This window comes from Zingiber officinale, chromosome 9A (genome assembly GCF_018446385.1).
Source record: "Zingiber officinale cultivar Zhangliang chromosome 9A, Zo_v1.1, whole genome shotgun sequence".
Lineage (NCBI taxonomy): Eukaryota > Viridiplantae > Streptophyta > Magnoliopsida > Zingiberales > Zingiberaceae > Zingiber > Zingiber officinale.
In genome coordinates, this window is record NC_056002.1 from 28,049,488 (window position 1) to 28,076,850 (window position 27,363).

The 27,363-nt window shown below is 41.5% G+C and overlaps 1 long non-coding RNA gene across 1 annotated transcript; it reads left to right on the forward strand.

The window, feature by feature from the left end:
- The first annotated feature begins 21,969 nt into the window (after positions 1-21,969).
- On the forward strand, positions 21,970-22,876 carry LOC122021946. Its single transcript, XR_006122717.1, has 3 exons — positions 21,970-22,249; positions 22,347-22,423; positions 22,823-22,876. It is a non-coding gene; the product is annotated as an uncharacterized LOC122021946 (long non-coding RNA).
- Positions 22,877-27,363: the final 4,487 nt, after the last annotated feature.

Genomic DNA, 27,363 nt, shown 5'->3' on the forward strand with positions numbered 1-27,363 from the left:
AGGGGTTTCTGATTTCGAGCTGAAACTCTGATTTCAGCAGATTTCGTGCCAAAATCAGTGAAACAGCTCTACAAATGCTAATAACTATTCTATCATGCATTGGGCAACCTTCAAGACATAATATAATGCATGTTCACTAGTTCATACCATTAACCATAATAGAATGCGAAGCATAAGGGAAAAGAGAACAAGACTTTAATAACTAGACTTGTTTCAAGTTCTAATGCGTAGTAAAATAAAACTAGATCCCTCAGATCTTTATTCCAGGTTCCTCCCACACACATCTTGGTCTGCATTGCCCTCCAGCCACCACTAGTCCACTTTTCTTTTACCTGTATCTGCAGTATAAGAAAAGTAGCATCTGTAAGCTAAAAAGCTTAGTAAGAAACCATCTACCTCACAAAAACATGCATACGATGCAGATATAATTTTCAAAGCATGCTATTTGAAATATACTGACTAGGCTAAACATGGCATGGCATGTGATCATACAAGCATAGCAATCAAGAACTGAACATAAGTTATCATACTTGCGAAAATAGAGCTGAGCATGAAAACTGAAACTGAAAACAAACCAGGGAACTGAACTAATCTGATCATGATCCGTACTAAACTAACTGAGCTGGTACTGAAACCAAGCTGAACTCACATAACTAATTGTGAATTTGAAAAGCTATACATATAATAAGTGAAAATACTAAACATGCTGCTGAGGGGCCCGACAACTGTACTTGCTGTGCGCGCATCCCTATCTAAACCCGGGATTGCAAGTTCCGAATCTAGTAGGGTTTACTAGGTTAGCTAAACCTAGGGACGACTATGGGAGTCCAGCCCAGTGGATATCTAATCCGGTACAGTGCCACTGCTGAAAGTAAAATACTGAATGCTATATACTTATTTTGCTGAATCTAGGTTATCTGAACCTAGAACTAGGTTGTCTGAACCTAGAGGCTACTGTGGGAGCCCACCCATGGGACTGTAGTCCTACATAAGCTGAAATAAAACTAATTTGCTGTTTTAAATGCTTCTAGTACATTTAATCAGTTAATTAAACTGTCTATTACTGAGTTAGACCTTTAATCGAGCACCTAGGATGCTCTAACTCTTCTCCTATTAGGGAGACCACCTCTAGGCACCCGACAACGTCTAACCTCCTATCTGAAGAGGGAAAACGTGTCCGGCCCGTCTAGAGGTGCTCAACTAAATCCCTAATCTGCGAAGAGAGTTAAAAACACCCTAGATATCGATAAAAAATCTGCATACATCCTAACTAAAGCATAAAAACTCAAACGGAAGCTATTATACTGCAGGTGAGGGGTTTCTTACTTCTTGTTCGTAATTTCTTACGATTCTATTCGCTAGAATTCCGGTGGAGATGACCTTCTCGACGATCCGCTCCCATCTTTGCGTTCCTCTCGCGGAGAAGAACCTCTTTCGTGTTGGAGTCGTTGCCGGAAGGTGATCCGAGAGCCCTTGGGGCTTGGGCGCCGAGAGAGGAGGAGGAAGAGGAGTGGGCGGCGGTGAAGGTTTTTGGGAGAGGGATAGGTCACGGTGAAATTTGATATTGCCGAACCAAGTTCTCAAAATAAACCAACCCCCAACTTAACCCTCCTATTTATACTAAGTAACTAATTCGGCCAACCCAATTATAATTATAATTGGTTCCCTTTCCTTTCAGCACGGCCCTGCTGGGTTCAACTGGTTCCCAACATTATCCCTAAGCCATAGGTCTCGGGTTCGATTCCCGCCTAAGCTATTTTGCGGTTCTAATTATTTTTGCTGCTTCCGCTACTCGAAAAATTCCGGAAAAATATCTAGAAATTCCAGAAAAATCATAGAATATTTCTAAAAATAATTTGAGAATTTTCGGGCGTTACATTATCTGTAGCTTGAAGGCGCCTTCAATAGAGGTTCAAGGCACCTTCAAGGGATAGAACTTTATCTGCCAAGGATAAAACATTATCCTCGGTAATGTTCAAATATGCCAGATTGAAGGCGCCTTCAATCAAGGTTGAAGGCGCCTTCCATGTGGGTTGAAGACGCCTTCCCACTGAAAGGCGCGGAAGCACCTTTAACTCCAATGAAGGCATCTTCAGTAGCTTCGTAGCTCCTTTTTAGCTCTTTTGATGCTCTGTTTGCTAGGGTGATTTCAGCCAACCGAAATAGGGCTCACCCGAACCCATTTTTCGGCCTTTTTCGTAAGCAAACTTCCTCCCTGGCTTCTCATCCCTTAGACCGCCACGTGTGTCCTTCTCCTCCGCCGATGTACTCTTCCGCAGCACCTCGTCCCTCGGATACACCGAGCCCATCGGCTCTCTCCCATGTCGTCCTTCTCGCTAGCTACGTCTTTCGCTCGACTTTCCGTGTTCTTAAGCTCCTGTACACTTAGATACAAGAGTTAAACACTAACAAAACCTAACCTAACTTGATCAATCACATCAAAACTATCACAGGGTACCAACAATAGGTTCTCTTTATGAGTTGGATTAAAAAGTCCAAACCCGACTCAAATTCCTTAACCAAAATATAGCTTGTTAACCTCTTGGTTTGGTTCATAAACAAACCAACTTAGTTTAAACCAAACCAATTTAATTTATGACTAAACCAAATAGGGTATAACTCTTCCATAAGAGATGTGGCACATCCGTGCTTTTGTTCTAACAAAATATCTTTCATATTTATCCTTCGTCTGGTCCAACCAAACATCTTATCTCTTAATCTGAGAATCAAATTCTCAAACTTGTTTTATATCTTTTAGATACTCGAAGTACGTGTGACCCAATGGGTTCTCAGTTTATCTTGGTCATCCATAATTAACTATTTAATTATAGATCGATCATGATTGACATCTAGTAGTACATCATAATCCTCAACTAATCAAAAAATCATAGTTGATTTCAGAACTAGTTCTGAATCTTTCAGCAGGTACAATGAGTCGAGTCTTGTTCTTTTCACTCATCTTATAGCCACTTGGTTTAGGACATGATCTATATGTTTGTCTCCACTAGACTGACTACGTCATATTTAGCCCAAATAATATTAACTTGTCATGTGGATTCAAATTACTCCAATATGTGTCTAAAAGTCTAATACTATTAATATGTGATGATTTGTAAAGACTTTGAGTAACAACCATAACAAGTGGCCATAGGGTATATATTGTTGGGATCGCGTCGGTCGGCTAGAAGGGGGGTTGAATAGCCTGCAAATAATAAAAAAAACCCTTCTCGACTTTTCAAAAGAACACTTGCATAAATTATAAAAGCAATAAATTAAAACAGAAAAGAAGAGGCACAAGATGTTTACTTAGTTACAATCGGGGAGATTGTTAATCCAAGGAAAGTGTCGTATTAATATCTCCTTCAGGCGGAGAAGCCTCTTACAGCAATGACGCACAGAAAAATAGAAGTTCAATTACAAATGAAAGCGTACAAGTGTTGGAATACTAATTGCTTGAGATGATTTGAACCTTCTAAACCAAGGCTGTATTTATAGCCTTGGTTAGGGCACCAGGAAGGGCTCCAGGTGCCTGAGAGGGGATAAAATTTTATCCCCTTCGCAACGGATCGTGTTTGACGCGATCCTGGTCAAAATCCAATCCTAGGCGCTCGGAATGGTTCCAGACGCCCGGAATGGATCCGGGCGCCCGAACCACTAAGTCAACCAAGTTGACTTTTGGTCCGGGCCCTCTGCTCCGGTGCTGCTCGCCTCGGTCCGGGTCTTTCGCTCTGGCTCCGCTCGCTTGGGTGATTTCAGCCAACCGAAATAAGGCTCACCCGAACCCAATTTCGGCCTTCTCGAGCAATCTTCTGCTCCGGCTTCTCATCTCTCTGAAACGCCACGTGCCTCCTTCTCGTCCACCCGCGTACTCTTTCGCAGCGCCTCATACCCCAGACGCACCGAGCCCGTCGACTCCCTCCCGTGTTGTCCTTCTCGCTAGCTGCATCTTTTGCTCGACTCCCTGTGCTTTCTAAGCTCCTGCACACTTAGACATAAGGTTAAAAACACAACAGGATATAACTTAACTTGTTGATCACATCAAAACAACCTTCCGATTTCAACAATCTCCCCCTTTTTGATGTGAGCAACCCAAGTTAAGCTAGGGTAAATAGACATAAAAATGAAATAACTAATATTGCAATAAAGTGCAAAAAGATAGAGAAATTGTAGAAAAAATTGGTCTACCTCCCCCTATACTTATACTTTTCCTTCTCCTCCTTTGATCACATAAAAAATGGGATTCCAATAAAAAAATATAAGGGTTAAAACTTAGAAAATTTTGAAAATAGTTTCAAAAATTTACAATAATTGTCAACAATGTTTCTAAGTTTCTTGAAAAAATTCTAAGTTAGATAATTTGAAAAAGAAATATTTTTGAAAGAATTTTACTAACTTAAATCTTTGAGAATTTTCTAAGTAAAACTTTAGGTAAGAAAATTTTCTGAGTAAAAAGAAATTTAAGCAACAATTTCTAATTTTCAGAAGAAATTTAAACTTAGGTAAAAGTAATTTTTTTTGAGAATTTTTCTAAGTAAAAATTTTTTGCAAGAAAATTTTTCTAAGTAAAAAATATTTTTGAAAGATTTTCAAAAATATGTTTGAAAAACTTTTTAAGGCATTATTAAATTTCAATCTTAATGCTTTATCAGAAAGTTAATTAAATATTTTATTTCAATATTTTGACTTCGAGACAGTGGTGAGGCACTAGGCCTTCTTGGTTATTGGAGTAACAACCACTTTCTTAGACAAAGCCTCATAAAGAAATTTAATGTCTAATTTTCTCGCTGAAAGCTCTAAATCTAATAGTTCAAGTTAAATAGGACTTTGAAACCCAATATAGGTTACAGCCTACTGGATTAACTAAAAATTTCTTAGGGACATACCTTTTTGAAATTTTTTTTTATTTGTCCCTGGTGATATCTAACATATCAATTTAAATTGTTGTATTTTCTAAAATTTGTATTAGATGAGCATGCACGGTTTTTCAAGTTATTTACTTGTATTTTTAAATTATCATTTTCTACTTTTAATTTGTCTAACTCTTCTAAAGGGCAAGATTTAGCTAGTATTACTGTTAAATTTTTAATTTCTTTTTCTAACTTACAACAATCCTCAGTTAATATTTTAATAAACTTAAATAGTTTATCGGTAGGAAGAGATCGTACCTGACTTACCTTGTCGATCTCGTTGTCCGTGTCTCCCTCTAAACTTTTTTGAGAATTTTTCTAAGTAAAAATTTTATGCAAGAAAATTTTTCTAAGTAAAAAATATTTTTGAAAGATTTTCAAAAAAATGTTTGAAAAACTTTTTAAGGCATTATTAAATTTCAATCTTAATGTTTTATTAGAAAGTTAATTAAATATTTTATTTCAATATTTTGACCTCGAGACAGTGGTGAGTCACTAGGCCTTCTTGGTTATTGGAGTAACAACCACTTTCTTAGACAAAGCCTCATAAAGAAATTTAATGTCTAATTTTCTCGCTGAAAGCTCTAAATCTAATAGTTCAAGTTAAATAGGACTTTGAAACCCAATATAGGTTCCAGCCTACTGGGTTAACTAAAAATTTCTTAGGGACATACCTTTTTAAAAATTTTTTGATTTGTCCCTGGTGATATCTAACATATCAATTTAAATTGTTGTATTTTCTAAAATTCGTATTAGATGAGCATGCATGGTTTTTCAAATTATTTACTTGTATTTTTAAATTATCATTTTCTAATTTTAATTTGTCTAACTCTTCTAAAGGGCAAGATTTAGCTAGTATTACTTTTAAATTTTTAATTTCTTTTTCTAACTTACAGCAATCCTTAGTTAACAGTTTAATAAACTTAAATAGTTTATCGGGAGGAAGAGATCGTACCTGACTTACCTTGTTGATCTCGTTGTCCGTGTCTCCCTCTAAACTGCTGCTATCTTCCGACGTAGCTCCCCCTTCATCGATGCTCTCGATGCTCATTTTGGAAGAACTTGACTTACAGTTGTCGTCTTGATGACTTGCCATTAGTGCAAGTTCGGAGAAGGTCTCGACTTCCAATTCGGACGACGTATCGTCCCACGTCGCCTTTATGACTTTACGTTTTTGGACAGGCTTCTTACCTTTGTCCTTGTCCTTATTCCTCAACTTGGGGTAGTTGTCCTTGACATGCCCTTCTTCGTTGCAATAGTAGTAGCGGATCATCCTTTTCTTTCTACCCTGCGGATGGTTAGTATTTTTAGATTTACAAAGTTTCTTGAAACATCTTACCATCATAACCATTTCCTCATCGTCGAGAGAGGACTCTGACTCAGGTTCGTCTCTCGATGCTTTGAAGGCGACATTGTGCTTGGGTTCCTTCGTACCTGTACATCTTGATTCATGCACTTTAAATGTCGAGAATAATTCTTCTAAAGTATTTTTTCTAAATCTTTAGAAATATAAAAGGCATCTACTAGTGATGCCCATTTCGTATTTCTAGGAAAAGAATTTAGTGCGTACCTGAGTGAATCTCGGTTTCTTACCTTTTCTCCGAGATTCGAAAGTTCGGTGATAAGCTCTTTGACTCTCAAGTGCAGATGCGCAGTTGTTTCATCTTCTCCAAGTCGCAGGTTGGTGAGTTGGTTGCGAAGTAGATCCCGTCTTGCGAGCTTGGCTTCGGACATCCCTTCGTGCAGCTCAAGGAACTTCTCCCAAAGTTCCTTTGCGGAGTCGTAGTTGCCAACTCGGTTGACTTCTTGTGGCGGAAGAGCGGTCAGCGGATGGTACTCCGCTTTGTCGTTTACCACGTAGTCGGCCTGCTCCTTTTTCATCCATTGGTATTTTTCTTTGCCCTCCAGTGCTACAAAACCAAATTCTATTATAAGAAGTAATTTAAAGTCGGTTTTGAAAAAAATACCTGCATTCGCTTTTTCCAGGTAGCGAATTCCCCTTCGAATTTTGGCGGGTAGATGCTTGGTCCGGCCATCGTCTTTGCTTCGATCGGCGGTCAAGGGTCCTGAAGCAACCTTGCTGTGATAGCACTTGTTGGGATCGCGTTGGCCGGCTAGAGGGGGGGTTGAATAGCCTACAAATAATAAAAAGAAACCCTTCTCGACTTTTCAAAAGAACACTTGCATAAATTATAAAAGCAATAAATTAAAACAGAAAAGAAGAAGCACAAGATATTTACTTGGTTACAACCGGGGAGGTTATTAATCCAAGAAAAGTGTCGTACTAATATCTCCTTCAGGTGGAGAAGCCTCTTACAACAATGACGCACAAAAAAAATAGAAAGTCAACTACAAATGAAAGCGTACAAGTGTTGGAATACTAATTGCTTGAGATGATTTGAAGCTTCTAGACCAAGGCTGTATTTATAGCCTTGGTAGGGGTGCCTGGAAGGGGTCTAGGTACCTGGGAGGGGATAAAATTTTATCCCCTTCGCAACGGATCGCGTTTGACGCTATCCTGGTCAAAATCCAATCCCGGGCGCCCGGAATGGATCGTGGCGCCCGGACCACTAAGTCAACCAAGTTGACTTTTGGTTCGGGCCCTCTGCTCCGGTGCTGCTCACCTCGGTCCGAGTCTTCCACTCCGGCTCCGCTCGCTTGGATGATTTCAGCCAACCGAAATAAGACTCACCCGAACCCAATTTCGACCTTCTCGAGCAACCTCCCACTCCGGCTTCTCGTCTCTCGGAAACGCTGCGCACCTCCTTCTCGTCCGCCCTCGTACTCTTCCACAGCGCCTCGTACCTCAAATGCACCAAGCATGTCGGCTCCCTCCTGTGTCATCCTTCTCGCTAGCTGCATCTTTTGCTCGACTCCCTGTGCTTCTAAGCTCCTGCATACTTAGACAGAACGTTAAAAACACAACAGGACCTAACTTAACTTGTTGATCACATCAAAACAACCTTGGGGGTTCCAACATATATCTCCTCACAAGGAGTGGTGAATCATCTATGGGTTATCCAAACACCTTCAAGCACTTCGACTTATACCCAATTATCTCGGGTTCACATCTTCAAGGAGATGCTTTGCATAAGATGTTAAACTATAAACCTCCATGACCAAGGTGACTTAAATACTTCAAGTCGAAGGAAACTTGCACTTGAGCTATAGTAAGAAATTCATAGATATATCCATGTATGTAGAGAATCATATGAAGTCTTACAATAGATCACTCCAATGAACTAGTTACTATAACTAGCATCCACATTGGACTCTCGACATCTTGATGTCTCCAACTAGTCAGTAACAACTTCTTGGTTAGACTAAGGAGAATAACTCGTACTAGTTTTACAGAATTGATGATGTTTGAATACATCAATTCATTGACTAGGAAATGTTTCAATACTTCCATAATTACACATGTAGATGTTGGTACCATGAGATTGACAAAAGGGGATGAATTGCCCTGTAATGAAATTTAACACTTCTTTTGCTTTCTATTTTCAAAGACAAACACACATTAATTTTCCAAAATAAACATAAGAAAAAAGTAAGAGAAGACTCTGAGTTTACTTAATTTACAACTGGGAAGGTTGCTAATCCAAGGCAGCTAAAGCTCTAGTAGAAAGTTCTCCTTTGTTGAAGGTGGAGAAGCTTCTTACAATGTTGAGAGTATAGAGAAAGATTATAGAGTGTGTTATCCTAATGAAGAAGACCAAGGATCTATTTATAGTCCACTCATTGAAACTAGTCGTTTGCTAACGTGGCATGGTCTGGGGCCCGGACCCTCTCCGGGCGCCCCTAGCGAGGCAACCTCTATCTCCACGCAATGGCAAGAAGATAGACCTTTTTTCATATCCAGGCACTTAGACCATCTCCGGGCGCTCGGACCAGTGCTAACATGGACCAAAAAGTTGATCTGCAATGGTGAGGCGCCCTTTAGACACCCTAGTGGTATGGGTGCCCTAATCAGTCAACCTTGTGCTGACTGTCTGGTGCTTTCTTCAGTCACTGGCTTCGTCCCTGGTCTCTTGGGTGATGGTCTAGTCTTCCAGAGTTGAGCTTACCTAAACCCAACTTTGACCTTCTCCTCGAGCAAGCTTTCTCCAGGCTTCTCATCCCTTGGACATCGCACACGTCCTTCTTGTCTACAGATGTACTCTTCCATAGCACCTCGTTCCTCGGATATACTGAGCCCATTAGCTCGCTTCCTATGTCATCCTTCTCGCTAGCTACGTCTTCCGCTCGACTTCTTATGTTTCCAACCTCTTGCACACTTAGACACAAGACATCAAACACAACAAAACCTAATTTAACCTAATTGATCACATCAAAACTTACCCGGGATACTTACTGATCTGGTGATAAGGCTAGGGGGCCCTCATGAAGGCAAGGTCAACGACACGTGGAGGTCAACAGCCAAAGGGAGGTCAACCCCATGGGCTCGATGAGCGGGCGGGGCAGGCCGAGCTCTAGGCAATGACCTTCATCCGAGAAGACAACCATCTGGCCGTAAGCCCAAATTCCAATGAAGGGAAAAAGATCATATGGCCGAGCGGATAGTCCGCTCGGCCGCATTGCAAATCAAGAATAAAGGCCGAGCGGTTTCCCGCTCGGCCAGGGTGTCAGGCCACGAGAGACGAGCCGACGTCTATAAACCCTCCGAGCGGAAGATCGTCGAGCTCCGACGTTAAAAATCGAGAGACGAGCCGGCGTCTATAAACCCTCCGAGCGGAAGATCGTCGAGCTCCGACGTTAAAAATCGAGAGACGAGCCGGTCCGAGCGGAAGACCGTCGAGCTCCGACGTTAAAAATCGAGAGACGAGCCGGCGTCTATAAACCCTCCGAGCGGAAGACCGTCGAGCTCCGACGTTAAAAATCGAGAGACGAGCCGGCGTCTATAAACCCTCCGAGCGGAAGATCGTCGAGCTCCGACGTTAAAAATCGAGAGACGAGCCAGCGTCTATAAACCCTCCGAGCGGAAGACCGTCGAGCTCCGACGTTAAAAATCGAGAGACGAGCCGGCGTCTATAAACCCTCCGAGCGGAAGATCGTCGAGCTCCGACGTTAAAAATCGAGAGACGAGCCGGCGTCTATAAACCCTCCGAGCAGAAGATCGTCGAGCTTCGACGTTAAAAATCGAGAGACAAGCCGGCGTCTATAAACCCTCCGAGCAGCGTCGAGCTCCGACGTTAAAAATTGAGAGACGAGCCGACGTCTATAAACCCTCCGAGCGGAAGATCGTCGAGCTCCGACGTTAAAAATCGAGAGACGAGCCAGCGTCTATAAACCCTGCGAGCGAAAGACCGACAAGCTCTGACGTTAAAAATCGAGAGACGAGCCGGCGTCTATAAACCCTCCGAGCGGAAGATCGTCGAGCTTCGACGTTAAAAATCGAGAGACAAGCCGGCGTGTATAAACCCTCCGAGCGGAAGATCGTCGAGCTCCGACGTTAAAAATCGAGAGACGAGCCGGCGTCTATAAACCCTCCGAGCGGAAGTCCATCGGGCTCAGACGGTAAAAATCGACGTTCAAAAGTGAGCAACCGGAGTCTAAAAGGCCTCCGGACGGATAACTTTTTGCGTGGTTCTACTCGATTGTAAAGACCGACCCATAATCGGGCCTGCCGTTAAGGCAAGAATAAAGACATCATACGGCCGAGCGGCGCTTTTATAAAGTATACTTAGTGCTAGAAAATTTGGACCGACACAAAAGTTAAGGATTGAATACTGGTCGAGCAAACAAATAACAAAAAAGAGTTCATTTACGCTGAACAAAGGACAAACAAAAATAATAACAGTGTTCGCCCCAAACGACGGGCATACAAAAAACAGCAAAGAGATACTCCAAAGACTCCTCACTCATCAAAATTAAAAAGGGCGTCAAGGATAGAGCCCATCATGACAGCCAGATCTTCAGGGGGGACAGACAGCTCGGCTGGTAGGTGGCCCTTAGTCTTCAGATAATCAACCGCCACCTTGATAGCCTCTTCAAAAGTTAGGGACAGCTTGTCGCTGAACTTTTCACCAAATTCGTCCGAGCGGATGAAAGCTTCGCGCACTTCAGCCGACCGGCCGGGCTCCCCATCTTGATATTCTTTGAGCGTGGCTTGGGAAACGTCAAGGGCAGCCTGAAGATCTTTCAAAGCCCCTTCAGATTTTGCCTGGTCAGCCGAGCGGCTCTCTCGTTCAGTGGCCAGCAAGGCGTCCAAGTCCTTCACGCGCTGTTCCAGCCCTCGATTTTCCACCTTCATCAAGTCCATATCATCGATGGCCTTGAGCTTCCGGGTGGTCCGAGCTTTATCTCTTTATCGCGCTGCTTGACCAGAGCGTTGAGCCGAGTCACTTCACCTGCCAAGTCAGAGGATCTATTCCGCTCGGCTTCCAAAAGCTTCTTGGCCTTCTCCAAAGCAGCCGTGGATTGTCCTCTGCTTTCGCTCGAGGTTTTGAGCTTTTTCAGCTCGTCCTCCAACTCGGCCAGGCGGTTTCTGATGGCGATCTGCTCCACCCAGTTCTATGAACGGATGTGATCAAGTTAGAAGCTAAACCAAATTAGCCAACAAGACAAAGGATATACCCCAGTCGCCTGCTGCAAATTGCTGTCTCCTAGTTGGCTGGGGGTCATAAGAGCGATGCGAAGCCGAGCGTCCTCCCAAGCTTTGGCCAGAGGACCTGTGAGAGTGATTTGCTGTTCGGGAACCATTGACCGATCGGCAGCCAATAAATATTCCTCCGACGGAAATCGCAGAACAGTTTTTATCAACCGCAGGCCGCTCGGATCATCTTGGGGCGCAGTTGCTGTGCCAGACAGCTCGCCAATTGTGGAAGGACGGTCGCCCAATCGTCTTAGGCGACGCAAGGTCCGAGGAGGACTAGTAGGCGGCACCTCGGAGGCAGCCCGGGGGGAGCCGGGCGGCGTAGGGGTGCTCTCCGTGGAAACCGCCCCGGAGATCACGGGAGCATCATTACCTCGCTCAGAGCGTTGCTCATCGGATGGGGTCGGCTGAGAGGTTTGCTCTTGCCGTCTGCATTTCCGAGTCGCTAGAGGAGCCTCATCCGCCGAGCGGCCCTCTACCTCGGCTTGAGCAGAGGACGCGATATCGCCCCCAGCCTCGTCCAGAGAGACAGAAGCGGTTACGGCTTCGGGGACAATCTGAGCCCCCTCACCCCCTACAGCTGCTGAGCCAGCCAGGACCAATCCCCGTTCGGCGACCTCCTTATTCTTCGCCGCCTCAATCTCAGCGACTCTCAACTTTAGCCGCTCGGTAGCCTTGGCACGCCACATGATTTCAGCTACAGAAACAAAGAATAAATCAGTTAGCACAAAGGAAAGAGGACGATAAGAATGCTTACTCATGCTGCAAAGCAGGTCGGCTTCAACGGGCGACAAGCCAAATATATACAGCACTCCCGGAAGGAGCAACTTATCGATGTGGTAGCGCTGGCCGACCAGCCGGTTGGCTGCATGAAGATAGGCCGGATCGCTCTTAAACTTGCCGAGCTCCGGTTGTGCTGGTACCGCCATCTGCCACTTGGTACGGAAAGCCGGTAGCGTGGGAAAACGCAAGTAGAAACAATGTTCCTTCCAGTGCTTGTTGGAGCTCGGCATATTGTCAAAAAGAACAAAACCTATCCTAGATTGGAAAATGAAAGTCCCCCACTCGGATTGTTTCGGATAGTAGAAGTAGTGGAAAATTTTGGGATCCAGTGGGATGTCGTTCAGTTTAAAAAGGATCACCACCCCGCTCAGCAACCTAATGGAGTTCGGAACAAGTTGGCCGAGCGGGATGCGAAAATAATTGCACACTTGTACAAAGAACCGGTGCGGAGGAAATCACAGCCCGGCCAAAAATTGGTCTCGAAAAAAGAGAACGTTGTCGGACGGCGGTTCATGAGGCCGGTCGGTTGGGGTGGCTAATACTATATTATGGTTATCAGGGAGTTCATATGTTCGAGCGAGGCGCAGGGCGTCCTCCTCGTCAAACCGGCTCTCCATGGTCGTGTACCAAAGACCAGGAGCGCCGGTGGCCGGTTGAGAAGTGCTAGCCAGGGTCGCAAGTAAGGAAGAAATGCAAGGCGGAAAGGACACGAGAGCAAGCGTGAAAGGATGAGGACAAGATGAAAAGAACAGCTAATGAAAAATGCAAAGATGAAGTGAAGAATGAAGGAAGCTTACGAACAAGAAAATGATCGAAGGGGCGGCAAGGTCGCTGGAGAGCCGAAAGATGAAGTCACCGGAGAAGAAAGAGCAGCAAGGCCTTGGAGCGCTAAGGAGCATAAATGCGGCGGAGAGAAGAGATTGAAAGCTTTATAGTGTTGGCCCCGAATGACCTCAGCCGTCAGATCCAGGTCGCAAAAAACAAAGCTGTTATCGGGCCGTTCATTTCAAACGGCGGCTGTCCCATCGGAGGTAACGCCATCGCCGTACGCTAACGACAACGGAAGCGCCACGTGTCAGCAGGACATAGGGCGCATTTAATGAACACCCCTTACCGCACGCAGCACCCGTGCTTGGCGTTAATGGAGAAGATTCGGCATGAATTCCGAGGGGATACTGAAGGCGTCAGCATGGTAGCGCCAAACGGGCATAAAGAAGAATGTAAGCCGAGCGGATACTGAAGGCGTCAGCATGGTAGCACTGAACGGGCATAAAGAAGAATGTAAGCCGAGCGGATACTGAAGGCGTCAGCATGGTAGCGCCGAACGAGCATGAAGAAGAATGTAAGCCGAGCGGATACTGAAGGCATCAGCATGGTAGCGCCGAACGGGCATGAAGAAGAAGGTAAGCCGAGCGGATGAACCTTCCCGGGCCCAGCATAACGGCCGTCACTCAGCCAGACCGGCAGTCCAGTCAATCGGACTTTGACGCCTCTTTCGACTGGACTTAAAGGGAAGGCAAGTGATCCGGTAATAAGGCCAGGGGGCCCTCTGTTAGAGTGTATACTAAAAGCCTAGCTTTTGGTATGAACATTTATCTAGAAATAAGAATCACATTGGTCAAATGTCTACATTTATGATAAATGTAGTTGTTCAATTAATTTATATTGTAGATAACATGGTGTGTGGTGTCACACACAGAGGATCATGTTATCAGTACCTTATAAATTATAAACAGTAGCTCACGACCATAATGGAAAGGAACAAACCATTGGAAGGTCGTAGTGTAATTAGGTATTAGTTTATCTTAACTATATAATTACACTAGTACACTTATAGTGTATTGAGTAGGACCATTAGAGGTCGTTTCTTTTATACTGACTTTATAAAGAAACAAAGACCTCAGTTATTATGGAAGTGTGTGCTCTTAATCCTAATATAATAACAAGCACATATATTTAATATTTATTTCTTTAATTTATCAATGGGTGAGATTTAGTTCGATGAATCAATAAGCCCGATAAGTTGGGAAATGATATCACTTATAGTGTGTGTTGTTGATTATAGAAGGAAACTGTGTCCTAGTAATCTAGGTTGAGAATGTCCCCAAGAGGAGCTCATAAGGATTGTCATGTTAAACCCTGCAGGTGGACTTAGTCCGACATGACGATGAAGTTGAGTGGTACTACTCTTGGAGATAGATATTAATTAAGTGAGTTGTCAGTAACTTACTTAATTAGTGGACATTTGTTATCTTAAACACAGGGAGACTAACATACTCATAATAAGAAGGAGCCCAAAATGTAATTTGGGATTGGTGCGGTAGTTCAATAATAGTTCTTTAGTGGAATGAATTATTATTGATGAAATTAAGTTGTGTATTCGGGGCGAACACGGGATGCTTAATTTCATCGGGAGACCAAAACCAATTCCTCCTCTCGGTCCCTATCGTAGCCTCTTATTTATAGAGTACTATACCCACCTATACCCACCTTCTATACCCACCTAAAGGGGCCGGCCAAGCTAGCTTGGAAACAAGCTAGGGCCGGCCTAGGTATAAATTGGGTGGCCGGCCCTAGCTTGAACCCAAGCTAGTGGGGGCCGGCCAAATTAAATTTAAAAATAAATTTAATTTTAATTTTTATTATGTGGAAGATATAATTTATTAAAGAGAATTAAAATTAAAATATCTCTCTTGTAAAAGATCTACAAAAGATTAAAGAAAGATATTAGATCTCTTTCCTTATTTGTAGATTGGTGAGATATTTTATTTTCTCTTTAAAAATTATTCACATGTTGTAAAATTAAAATTATGAAAATTTCTTTTTATCAACCATAAAGAGATTTTTGAAGAGAAATTTTAATTTTAAAAATTTCCAGAAACAAATTAGGAAGTTTTAATTGTTGATTGAAACTTGTCCAATTTGTTCTTCATGATGTGGCCGGTCACTTGAATTTAATTGGGGAAATTTTATTTTATTTTTCTCAATTAAATCATGTCAAGGAAATTAAGGAAATTTTATTGTAATTAAATTTCCTAATTTGCCTAGGCCAAGGAATATAAAAGAAGGGGTGAGGGTGCCTTCATGTGAGACAACCTCTATTATTTTTCTCCCTCTTTTTTCCTTGGTATGGTGGCCGGCCCTTCCCTTTCTCTCCTCTCCTCTTGATGGCCGAAACCTATCTTCTTGGTGGAGCTTTTGTTGGTGGCCGGATCAAGGAAGGAGAAGAAGGAGAGAAAGCAAGTCTCGTCTCTAGCATCCCTTGGAGCATTGGTGGTGGCCGAAATTCTTCATGCTTGAAGAAAGTTATTTTGGCCGGCCATCTTCTTCTTTTCTTCCTCTTTGTGGTGGCCGAAACTTATCTCTTGCTTGGAGCTCTTGTGGTGGCTGGATACTACTTGGAGAAGAAGAAGAAGAAGGAGAGGAAGCTAGCATCTCTTGGAGCTTGGTTGGTGTTTTGATTTTCTTCCTTGGTGAAGCTTCCTTGTTGTGGCCGAACCTAGCTAGGAGGAGAAGAAGGTGGTTGGTGGTTTCTCATCTTGGTAGATCGTTGCCCACACAACATCCGAGGTTAGAAGAGGAATACGGTAGAAGATCAAGAGGTCTTTCTAGAAGGTATAACTAGTAGTTTTTCCTTTTCTGCATCATACTAGTTATTTATGGAAATAATACCAAATACAAGAGGCTTACGATTCTAGTATTTCGAATATGTTTTTTCGATGTTGTGTTCTTTTATTTTTTTTCTTTTTCTTGTGATTTGATTGTTCTTTTCGGTTAACCTAAAGTTATTTTAGGAAATTAAATATTAGCTTTCTATAAAAGGTTTTGTCTAGTCGATGGTGGTTGCTCCCATATTCAAGAAGGTCATGTGCCTCGCCACGTCAATACTGGGAACCAATTATGGAAATTAATATTTAATGGAATTAATAACTTAAGGTGATTTGGGTCAAACGTGTTAAGTTCCGCAGGAGATCCAAGTCAAAACCTAAAAGAACAAATAGATTAAGTTTTGGATCAAATGTGTAAAGTTCCGCAGGCGATCCAAAATTTAATTTAAAAGAACACATGGTAGCTAGGAAAAGGTTCAGACCTTTGTACAAAATTTTTGTACAGTGGAACCTCTAGGCTTTCCGAGTAGCAACCAACAATTGGTATCAGAGCTAGGGTTTTGCCTCTATGTATTTGGTATTAGGTTAATTATGCACATGTCCTACATAATTTAGGCAGGTTAATAGTAGGATGTGCTAACTTTGTGGATGCAGGATCCAACTATTATGGCTTATAGTTATTATGTGTGTGATTGGACCCTTGGACAGGTCAAGGGCATTTTATTGTGTGTGCATGATTGTATTATAAAATACAGCAGGAGATGTATTTAGTTTTATTAGGATTTTATTTTTGATCTAGTTACATGTACATTCCTTTTATGGAATATAGGATCGATGGATGTAAATTTTATTTTATGTTCGATCTAGTTTACATGTACATTCCTTCGAGGAATATAGGATCGAAAAATGTAAAATTCTATTTATGTCGCGGATCGAATCTTGCAAGGCGTGGAACCTTTTGAGGACCAGAGGCGCAGCGGAACAAGGAGTAAGATGGATGCGACAACTAGACCCGGTGGCGGTGGCCAAAGATGGCAGCAGCTAGGGTTGGCGACACACGGAGGACAACTAGAGATAAAAGCCATAATAGTTGAAAATTAGATTTTCTGTTTATTGCTTTTATATTGTGCTGTGTGTGCATGTTAGTTTACATATTTAGTAGGCTAGCATAGTTAAAATTCCTCATTTAAAAATAACTAAGTGGGAGAGGGATTTTTAAGTAAATCTCATGGTCTCCATTACTGGTTTGTAAGTGATGCAAACAAGCTTGCGCGTTGGCTCTGAGTGCCTTCCTCCATAACGGATGAGCTTGTTTGTGGATCACTAGAACAAACTTCCATATTTGGATGACTATAGGAAGTTAATTAAGAGCGTGTGATCTTCCCCAACGGAAGGGGCATAATCTTATTAATGGACTTAGTGTCAAGTAATGGTATACACTTAGACACATCTAATAGTATTCTCCCCATCGGAGTCACTGCTATTATTTGTGTGACCAAATAATACCAACTATTAATTTTATTTGTCAAAAAGTTAGGTTGACAAGATAATAAAATTAATGGGTTAAAACCCTCCTTTTACAAATGTTGAATTTGTATACGTCCACACTAACGTGGCATGCAAAATTCACAGTGTTTGAGGTGTTGGTGAATTTAAATAATATTGTTTGAGAAATCAATATTTTTTAAATTCAAAAGTTTTTGACCAAATATTTGATCAAAGACAGATCAACTATTAATTTTATTCGTCATAAAGTAAAGTTGACGAGATAATAAAATTAATGGATAAAATCTCCTCTTTGATTTTGTATACGTCCACACTAACGTGGCATACAAAATTCATGGGGATTTTTAAGGAGTTGATCTTGACCAAATATTTTTGTGATTCTTAGGATTTAAATATTTGTCAATCCCCTAGTAGTCATACTATAGAAAAGGCTTAGTAGTCCCAATTGTAATGATTGGAAATAGGACTTGGACATTAAGGTAGACTGTCTTCTTAGAACTAAGAACAACATAGGTGTATTTAATTCATTAGTTGAAATATGTTTAGTGGTGTTATCTACCAGAACCTGGAGTGTAGATACAAGATGTCATTAGTCATGTCTGTAATTCATTGCAGGGTTCCAGGAAACCCGACAACTAAATGAAAGGTAAATCACCGTCCACATGGGCACTACTGTAGTAGCTGTTGCAGTGGGAGATGTTTATCTTTTGATAAGAATAAAACATGGATTTTTTAGTAATTGTCTTTACGCACCAAGTTTAGAAAGAACTAGTTTTCAGTTTCTAAACTATTCAAAGAACTTGATATTCTGCCTCTTTTAATAACAAAGTTGTTATTAAGAAAAAGAGGGAAGTTATCTGTTCTGGTACGTTGGTTGGCAATTTATAAATCCAATAACTCTCACGATGCAACAAATGGAAATTAGTAACACATCTTCTAACTTTAAGAGGAAGTAACCTTCGGAAATGAACCAATTATATCTTTGGCATCTAAGGCTAGGTTATATTAACTTGAGTATGATTCATTGGTAGCTGATGAACTTTTGGGTTCATTAGTAGTGGAAATCTTTCCAACCTGTGAGTCTTACTTGGAAGGAAAAATAACCAAGAAGTTTTCAAGTCCAAGGGGTATGGAGTCAAAGATATGTTGAAATTGGTTCATTCTGATTTGTGTGATCCTATGACTATCCAGACAAGAGGTAGTATTGAATATTTCGTCTATTTTATAGACAACTATTCAAGATACAAATAAATTTACTTAATATACCGCAAGACTAAGTACTTTGATTAGTTCAAAGAGTACTAGGCTGATGTGGAGAAACAACAAAGTAAAAAGACACTATGGTGAGATCATAGTGGCAAGTACCTCTTGGGAGAATTTAGGAGTCACTTATCAGAAGTAGGGATTCAATCCCAACTAACTGCATCTGGTACACCCCAACAAGAATGGTGTAGTAGAAAGAAGGTAAAGGACTCTTATGGAATAATTAGATAGATGATGAGTTATTCAAAAAATTACCAAATTTTTTTTAAGGATAAAACTCTGAAAACGAAAGTGAACATAGTACCTTCTAAGTTAGAACTCTCTACTCATATAGAATTGCTGTATAGGTGAAAACCTATTTTGAAGCATATTCGGATTCGGGTAATCCAGCACATATGTTAAAGAGAGACAATGATAAGTTGGATAGGAGTTCACTTGTTTGAAAGTTATCCTAGATAAACAAAAGTAGGTTTATAGTCTTAAAAATCAGAAGGTCATTGTTAGCATCAATGACTATTTTTAGAAAAGGACTATATAATGAACCACGTGCTCATAAGTAAATTTGTTCTTAAGGAAATAATAAAGGACATGTCTAACCTAGTACCAACTGTACAAGATGAGATACCACAAGAAAACTGCAACAAGTATCACAAATGATACACAATTGCAGAAAGTGTCTTGTCGTAGTGGGAGGGTTGTTAGGCAACCTAAATAGGTTCATGTTTTGGGAGAGTTTTTGGATTCGATCCCTGGAGGACATGAACCTGATCTCCGGTCATATGATGAAACACTCCAAGATAAAGATGCAGCATCTTGGCAAAGAGTAATGAATAACAAAATTAGAATATATGTATTCTAATAAAATCTGGAAGCTTGTAGAATCACCAAATGGTGTAAAAGCCGTTGGGTGTAAAAAGGTCTATAATAGGAAAAGAGGGATAGACAGGAAGGTAGAAACTTTCAAAGCAAGGCTAGATGAAAAAGGAAACTTTTTCACTGGTAGTCATGCTTAAGTCTATCCGGATTCTTTTGTCTATTTGGTAAGTGCATGTCAAGACAGCATTCCTTAATGGAAGTCTTGAAGAAAGCATCCATATAAAGCAACCAGAAGGGTTCATTGCAAAGGGCTAAGAGCATCTTGTGTGCAAGCTCAATCTGTCTATGGACTGATACAAAACTTCAAGGTCTTGGAACATCCAGTTTATCAAAGTAATCCATACCTATGGATTTATTGAGTAAACGGATAAGTCTTGTGTATACAAAAGATGTGATGGAAACGTGGTGGTATTTCTTGTACTATACGTAGATAACATTTTTGGTAGTTGGAAACAATATCAAAATGTTGTCAGAAGTAAGGGTATGGTTGTCCAAATAATTCGATATAAAGGACTTGGGAGAATGTATATATTTTTGAGATCAAAGTAATAAGGGATCGCAAGAAAAAAAAATATATTTTACTTATCCCAAGCTTGATACATCAGAAAAATCCTTGCTCGTTTTAAGCATGCAAAACTCCTAGAAAGGTTTCTTACATTTTAAGCATGGAGTGTCTTTATCTAAAGAGATGTCTCCGATGACATCAAAGGAGATTGAGGACATGTAGGTAGTTCTTTATGCTTCGGCAGTTAGACAACCTAATGTATGCTATGCACGAGATCAGAAATCTGTTTTGCCAAGGGCATAGTTAGAAGATATCAAAGTAACCCTAGACAAGGACATTGGACTGCAGTAAAGCATATATTAAAGTACCTTAAGGAACTAGAGATTATATGCTAGCTTACAAGGCAGTTAATTTGGTCCCTGTGGGTTGCATAGATTTTGACTTCCAATCGGATAGGGACAATAATAAGTCAACCTCGGGGTTTTGTGTTTACTTTAGGAGGTAAAGTCATAACTATGGAAGAGTGATAAGCATAGATGTTTTTCTGGACTCCACCATAGAAGCTTAGTATATGGCAAGCCTCTGAGGAAGCCATAAAAGCTGAATGACTTAATTACCTCAAGATAGACTTAGATATGATTTCTAGTTTGTCCAAAGATTATTACAATTTATTGTAATAATAATGGTGCAGTAACAAACTCGAAGAAACCATGAGTCTATAAGGCAAGTAAACACAATAGAGCGTAAGTACCACCCAATACGAGAAATCGTATAAACGAGAAGAAGTTGTTGCCGCCTATATTGCATCAGGTGATGACCTATAGATCCTTTCACTGAGGTCCTTAAGGCGAGAGCTTTTAATGGACATGTTGAAGGGTTGGGAATCAGATGTATGGCAGGGTATCTTAGTCTTTTAGTATAAGTGGGAGATTGTTAGAGTGTATACTAAAAGCCTAGCTTTTGGTATAAACATTTATCTAGAAATAAGAATCACATTGGTCAAATGTCTACATTTATGATAAATGTAGTTGTTCAATTAATTTATATTGTAGATAACATGGTGTGTGGTGTCACACACAGAGGATCATGTTATCAGTACCTTATAAATTATAAACAGTAGCTCACGACCATAATGGAAAGGAACAAACCATTGGAAGGTCGTAGTGTAATTAGGTATTAGTTTATCTTAACTATATAATTACACTAGTACACTTAGAGTGTATTGAGTAGGACCATTAGAGGTCGTTTCTTTTATACTGACTTTATAAAGAAACAAAGACCTCAGTTATTATGGAAGTGTGTGCTCTTAATCCTAATATAATAACAAGCACATATATTTGATATTTATTTCTTTAATTTATCAATGGGTGAGATTTAGTTCGATGAATCAATAAGCCCGATAAGTTGGGAAATGATATCACTTATAGTGTGTGTTGTTGATTATAGAAGGAAACTGTGTCCTAGTAATCTAGATTGAGTGTAAAATATCGAAAAATAGGCGAATATAAATAAAGGAATTTTTCAGAATTTTTGTAAATTTTTCGGGAATTTTTCGGAGCTCGTACGGACGAGTTAACGAGGATAAAAAACAGGGTCCGGGAAAAGCCTGTTTAGGCTATCCATTTAAGCGAGGAAATGTTTATAATTAGATTTCCTTTTTCTTAATTTTTTTTTTTATTCTCGCCGAAAAAACCCCCTGCGCGCCTCTCTTCTCCCTCACTCCCGAGCCCTAGGTGCCGACGCCAAGCCCTAACTGCCGGCCGGCGGTTTCTTCCTCGCTGAAGTTTTAAACCCCTCGGCCACCTCCTTTTCTGCTTTCTACTCATCTCCCTCGTGCGCACACCCTGCTCTCCTCCTTTCCCTAATCGCCGACGCCCCCTCCTCACTGCCGCCGTGACGCCAAGCGCCGCTGCACAGAGCCGGCGCCACCGCCGGCCACCCCGTACCCTAGCCGAGCCCTTGCTCACTTGCAGTGCCCTCTCGCCACTGTCTTGTGCCCCAGCGCCGGCCGCCGTTACCTGTGCCCTAACGCCGGCCTCATCTTCACTCTCTTCCCAAGCCTTTCTTTCTTCTTCTACCCTCTGCCCCAACGTCCACTGCCGACGCTAAGGTCCAGCAACCTTCTGCCGTGCTTTAGACTCCACTGGCGGGTCTTTCTTCTTCGCCACCAGTCGCCGGCAGAGAGGAAACAGAGGGTGACGAGTAGGTAAGGCATGTTAGGTATTTGGATTTTGATTTGGGTCCGTTTGGGAACATGGTTTGGTAGGAAATTTTTGATTTTTGTTTGTTTGTATTGTTTACAGCAGCCAACAGCCCTTAGCGGCGCAATTTCCGCTATCAACTCTTTGATTCCAGTTCAAAACAGTGGCTGTGAAGTTAGGTAAGGAGTGGGAATCTTGGTACGTATTGAGATGATGTGGTCTACGGATTAAACATATGCTTAGTTGTAGATCATAGTGTACTTGATTTTGTTAGATGATTATTCATGTGTCGGCTGACTAGGTTCTGTGCACTGGGGTATTCAGTTGGTGGATTTAGGTTTTGATGTGGACAAGTTACTTGATGATCAATTAAGGTTAATCAATAATTAGGGTTTTCCTAATTGAATTAAGAGTTTGATTTAGTTATTTGATACAGGTTGAGTAACTAAATTATATGTGTTTAATTAGGTAAGTTAATGATTATGACTTAGGGTTTTGTCCTAAGTTGTGTTGAGAATTTTATTTAGCAATTCATTGGAATTTTAGCTAAATAAAATATATCTCTATTGGTATCACAGGACCTTGACGCGAGACGAGTATCTCGACGTCGTGTTCGAACCAGATTGGACATTTCCTATTGGAGGCGGGTACTTTTGACTTATTGTCTTTGATATGCTTAGTAATGAAATTAACAATTTGCATTAATTGTGTTTTCCTATTTGTTTCGGTTAATCACTGCCCGATACATGTTACCTGCTTGATTGATTGTTTGTTTGCATTTCGTATTGATACCTATCTGATTTCACATGCTCATGGGTAGTGATATAACCATGTTTCACATGTTCAGGACCTAGGTTTGATACCTTATTGATCAGTATATCTTGTTTTGATCTATTCACTATGGTGCCCATTGTTATATGTCCAGAGATTGATTTAGCATATTACCATGCTTAGTGACATGCACCGTTCGCATGATTGCATGCTGTGTGAGAGATTGCTCCATTATTGTCGAGCACTTTGTCAGTTTTCATCACTGTTCGGTGCTCCGTTGTGACGCTCATGGGTAGCGTGACACAGCGTGGTAGCACGTCAGTTTGACTCTTCCGGTGCTCCGTTGATCCGCTCATGGGTAGTGTGACGCAGCGTGTAGCATGTTAGAGATTCCTCCCCGTCATAGTGTACCGGGAGATGAGAGCATTGCGCTCCCCCATTTATGATTTGGGGTAGGAGTACGTATGTACTCCGACAGCATCCCGTCCACTTGATCACTCATCAGGAGTAGTGTTGCTGAGTGCACGGTTGTCACAGCCCTACCCACTTGGTCCCACTTTTGTTGTGAGTTGACTGACTGGCGTCAGGGGTGACCATGACATTGACATCATATGCATGATGCATTTATTGCTTGTGTTTGTGTTTGCTGCATTTATATGCTGCATATTGTTTGGATACCTATGTTTGACATGCATACAGGTCTTCTATACCTTTCGGACTGTTTGTCCTTATACCGGGTCCTGGTTAGCACAGATTCTCTCCTGTCTTCTTCGGTTTACATTTACCTTTATCTTTATCAGGAGACTGTACGCATGATTAGTGCTAGGTGTTATTTCTTTACTTTGCATATCAACTGTACCTGCTGAGTGTTGGACTCACCCCGCCTCCATTGTTGTTATTTTCAGGTTGATGTTGTCCGGAGGGAGTTCCAGTCGCTAGTCCCCACTGCACGTAGTACTAGATCCCCTGCAGACCTCGAGGATTGATTGACTTTTGAGTTTTCTTCTCGTTTGTCTATGTTTAGACTTGATTTGTTTGATACTTGGACGTTGTATTTATTATTGTGATGTCGATGGATTTTATTTGGTCTTATTCTACTACATGCCTGTCGGGTCGGCATAAGAGGTGAGTTTCGTCGGATTTGAGTTTTACGAGTGTAGTTGAGTAGGGTGGTTTTCGAGTCAGAGTATTACTGCTTTGTTTGATTATATATAACTGCGTGGATGTTTGTGTGGTTGTGTTATATTTATTGTTATTATTCCAGCCGCATGTGGCTGAGGTATGGAGATATGTAGAAAGTTTCAGATTGTCCGCCGTACAGGGGAGATGCTGTCGAAATTTCTTCGGACGGGGACTCCTCTGGGGCGTGACATTGAGAATGTCCCCAAGAGGAGCTCATAAGGATTGTCATGTTAAACCCTGCAGGTGGACTTAGTCCGACATGACGATGAAGTTGAGTGGTACTACTCTTGGAGCTAGATATTAATTAAGTGAGTTGTCAGTAACTTACTTAATTAGTGGACATTTGTTATCTTAAACACAGGGAGACTAACATACTCATAATAAGAAGGAGCCCAAAATGTAATTTGGGATTGGTGCGGTAGTTCAATAATAGTTCTTTAGTGGAATGAATTATTATTGATGAAATTAAGTTGTGTGTTCGGGGCGAACACGGGATGCTTAATTTCATCGGGAGACCAAAACCAATTCCTCCTCTCGGTCCCTATCGTAGCCTCTTATTTATAGAGTACTATACCCACCTATACCCACCTTCTATACCCACCTAAAGGGGCCGGCCAAACTAGCTTGGAAACAAGCTAGGGCCGGCCTAGGTATAAATTGGGTGGCCGGCCCTAGCTTGAACCCAAGCTAGTGGGGGCCGGCCAAATTAAATTTAAAAAGAAATTTAATTTTAATTTTTATTATGTGGAAGATATAATTTATTAAAGAGAATTAAAATTAAAATATTTCTCTTATAAAAGATCTACAAAAGATTAAAGAAAGAGATTAGATCTCTTTCCTTATTTATAGATTGGTGAGATATTTTATTTTCTCTTTTAAAATTATTCACATGTTGTAAAATTAAAATTATGGAAATTTCTTTTTATCAACCATGAAGAGATTTTTGAAGAGAAATTTTAATTTTAAAAATTTCCAGAAACAAATTAGGAAGTTTTAATTGTTGATTGAAACTTGTCCAATTTGTTCTTCATGATGTGGTCGGTCACTTGAATTTAATTGGGGAAATTTTATTTTATTTTTCTCAATTAAATCATGTCAAGGAAATTAAGGAAATTTTATTGTAATTAAATTTCCTAATTTGCCTAGGCCAAGGAATATAAAAGAAGGGGTGAGGGTGCCTTCATGTGAGACAACCTCTATTATTTTTCTCCCTCTTTTTTCCTTGGTATGGTGGTCGGCCTTCCCTTTCTCTCCTCTCCTCTTGATGGCCGAAACCTATCTTCTTGGTGGAGCTTTTGTTGGTGGCCGGATCAAGGAAGAAGAAGAAGGAGAGAAAGCAAGTCTCGTCTCTAGCATCCCTTGGAGCATTGGTGGTGGCCGAAATTCTTCATGCTTGAAGAAAGTTATTTTGGCCGGCCATCTTATTCTTTTCTTCCTCTTTGTGGTGGCCGAAACTTATCTCTTGCTTGGAGCTCTTGTGGTGGCCGGATACTACTTGGAGAAGAAGAAGAAGAAGGAGAGGAAGCTAGCATCTCTTGGAGCTTGGTTGGTGTTTTGATTTTCTTCCTTGGTGAAGCTTCCTTATTGTGGCCGAACCTAGCTAGGAGGAGAAGAAGGTGGTTGGTGGTTTCTCATCTTGGTAGATCGTTGCCCACACAACGTCCGAGGTTAGAAGAGGAATACGGTAGAAGATCAAGAGGTCTTTCTAGAAGGTATAACTAGTAGTTTTTCCTTTTCCGCATCATATTAGTTATTTATGGAAATAATACCAAATACAAGAGGCTTACGATTCTAGTATTTCGAATATGTTTTTTCGATGTTGTGTTCTTTTGTTTTTTCTTTTCCTTGTGATTTGATTGTTCTTTTCGGTTAACCAAAAGTTATTTTAGGAAATTAAATATTAGCTTTCTATAAAAGGTTTTGTCTAGTCGGTGGTTGTTGCTCCCATATCCAAGAAGGCCATGTGCCTCGCCACGTTAGTACTGGGAACCAATTATGGAAATTAATATTTAATGGAATTAATAACTTAAGGTGATTTGGGTCGAACGTGTTAAGTTCCGCAGGAGATCCAAGTCAAAACCTAAAAGAACAAATAGATTAAGTTTTGGATCAAACGTGTAAAGTTCCGCAGGCGATCCAAAATTTAATTTAAAAGAACACATGGTAGCTAGGAAAAGGTTCAGACCTTTGTACAAAATTTTTGTACAGTGGAACCTCTAGGCTTTCCGAGTAGCAACCAACACCCTCATGAAGGTAAGGTCAACGACACGTGGAGGTCAATAGCCAAAGGGAGGTCAACCCCATGGGCTCGATGAGCGGGCGGGGCAGGCGCTCTAGGCAATGACCTTCATCCGAGAAGACAACCATCTGGCCGTGAGCCCAAATTTCCAATGAAGGGAAAAAGATCATATGGCCGAGCGGATAGTCCGCTCAGCCGCATTGCAAATCAAGAATAAAGGCCGAGCGGTTTCCCGCTCGGCCAGGGTGTCAGGCCATGAGAGCCGAGCGGACGACGACTCTAAATCACCCCGGACGGACAACCACTAACGCCAGACCAAAGGCGAATAGTCTGGCCGAGCGGTTTGATAGCCGATCCGGGAAGAGGAAGTCAAAGAGTTTGGGACAGCAAGTACGTCATCTTAGTAACCCCTGCTGCTGACAACAAGCATGTTTGAGGACCAGGCCATACTTAGTATTGTACGACAAAGGATTTTGTTGTCCCATCAAGGAGACGCTCAGACTGTAGCAGTATGGCGTCAGACATGCTCTTCTGACAAGCCCCTGCTGCGGTATGGTATAGGACACGTGTATACCTCAGTTTGTGTGCACCAAGTTCCCATAGCTCTATATAAGAGCCCTTAAACTTCACCGGAGGTATGAAAATCTCTGATCTAAAAAGCCACCCTCTTGCTTTTCGTCTTCCTGACTTGAGCATCAGAGGGTCATCGCCGGGAACCCCTTCCCGGCCCGACTTCTGTGCAGGTTCGCCGGAGCACCTTGCGATCAACTGGAGATCCACGACAGCAGCTTGGAGAGCGTCACGTGCCCAGCGTCCATTGATTCAGCTTTCGGACAGGATCACTTACAATAGAGACTCTCACTAGTTATGATTCAATCATAAGTTCTCTTATGCTATGAGTTATATTGTGGATAATCAGTAAATGAG